This window comes from Lipotes vexillifer, unplaced genomic scaffold (genome assembly GCF_000442215.2).
Source record: "Lipotes vexillifer unplaced genomic scaffold, Lipotes_vexillifer_v1.1 scaffold225, whole genome shotgun sequence".
In the NCBI taxonomy this organism is placed as follows: domain Eukaryota; kingdom Metazoa; phylum Chordata; class Mammalia; order Artiodactyla; family Lipotidae; genus Lipotes; species Lipotes vexillifer.
In genome coordinates this window covers 2,559,844-2,561,698 of record NW_006787630.1, presented here as the reverse complement: position 1 = coordinate 2,561,698, position 1,855 = coordinate 2,559,844, and positions in this window count along the sequence as shown.

Below are 1,855 nucleotides of genomic sequence, written 5' to 3'. Positions count from 1 at the left end.
GCGGGCACAGGCCAGGTGTTTGCGGGGACACCACCCCATGCAGTGCCAGCTTTCCCCCTGCCCTCCTGGCCTGAGATCTGTCCCTTCCCACCTGCCAGAGCCCTCGCAATTGTCCCTTATCCGGGCCTGACTCAGACTCACGTGCCTCGGTGGCCGCCTGCCCCTTTGTTCTGGGGACGGGGGTGCTAACAAGGAAGACTTGTTCTTCCAGGGATCAGGACTCAGTGAACCTGCCAGCCTCCCTCCTGCCTCCATCCGGGAAAGAGCCGGCAGCGGCTCTCCACGTGGGAGCAAGCCAAGCAGGGAGGGAGCAGCTCTCCTGTTCTGCTGGGTACCCCGCTGCATGCTCGCCCGAGTCCCCATTATGAGGTTGAGCACACGAGGTCCAGAGGAAGGAAGGGCTCGAATTGCGGGGGCTGGAGAGCATCTCAGCAGGCTTTCCTGGAGCCCACAAAGTCCTACCCGACCACGACCAGGTCCTTTCTCCCCTCTCTTCTGGCTTTATCCATCCCTCCAGGGCCAGCCCTCTGGCCTCCCAGCTGCAGGGCCTTTGCACTCACTGTACCTTCTACCTGGTACACTCCTTCCCACGTAGATGCTTCCTAATTCTCTTCACTTCCCCCAAGTCTTTGCCCAAACCTCCGCATCTGCCCACCCAACTTCATCCTACAACTTGCCCCATGTCCACACTGCCAATCCCCCTTCCATCTTTTTCTTTTTCCCACAGCATTTATCACCCACTAATATAGTATAGTATTTGTCCCCAGCACAGTGATGGGCTGGAGCTCATGAGAACTGACTTAGCAAGTTGATGTCATGCTGGCAGCTCCCATCAGCCACGGTGGGAGTATTTACACCCAAGAATCATCATGAGAAAAGCTACAGAGCAGGGCTTTTTGCCCTAAAGTGCCAGCCGTTCAACATTTATAGGCACACTGCGGCCTGTTTATTATACTTAATGTTTACGCCTCCTGGTTCCCGCCCCCGCCCCGCCTCCAGAAGAATGGAAGCCCCTCGGGGCAGGGTCGGCTCACTTTGCTCTCTGCTGTCACCCGGGCACCTAGAACATTATTCGGCAACTGGTGGGCGCTCAAAAACTATTTGTGTCTTAATAAGTGACCCTCGTCAGGGCCCTTGAGTCAAAACCACCCTCAGCATGAGCGTGGTCATCCTCCAGCGCTAGGGAACACATTCAGGGCCCCAGCACCGTGACCCTGGGCCAGGCAACAGGACTCTGGCCGCCTGGCACGGACTCCATCACAACACACGACCCTCGTCACGACCCCACCCCAGCCGCTGAGACGCCCCCGCAGCCCCGACGCCACGGCCCAGCCGCGGCGGTGCAGGGGCGGCTCCAGGCCCGGCCACGCTCCTCTGTGCGTTCCTCGGGGCCGGCGCCTTCCGGTTCGGGGTGGAGGACCCCAGGCCTCGCCGCTTCCCCGAACCCACCCCAAACCGCCTCAGGGGCTTCCGCCCCGTACCTCCCCGTCCAGGTCCCGGGCGATGCCAGCGCAGCAGGGGCACTGGGGGCGGGACCTTTAAGAGGCACAACGCCGCTGTCATTCGCCCTAAATTACGCGCAGACAGACAGCCCCGCCCCAGCCTCCAAGTCGTGCCCGAGGGCCACGGCACCTCGTTGGCCAGTCGGGGCTAGAGAGCCCCTGCGCTGCGCGCGGCCTTGTGGGAAACGCGCCCCGGACCGCCACCCGGCCGCCCGGGGCATGCCCGGACTTGTAGTCCGGCAGCGGGTGGCGGCCGCAGAAGACGCCGGTACGCGCGGGTGACGGGAGCCGGGAGCCGGGCACTCCTGCCTTAGTGGCTGCAGGATGCGGCGCCTCCCGGGGCCGAGCCGAGC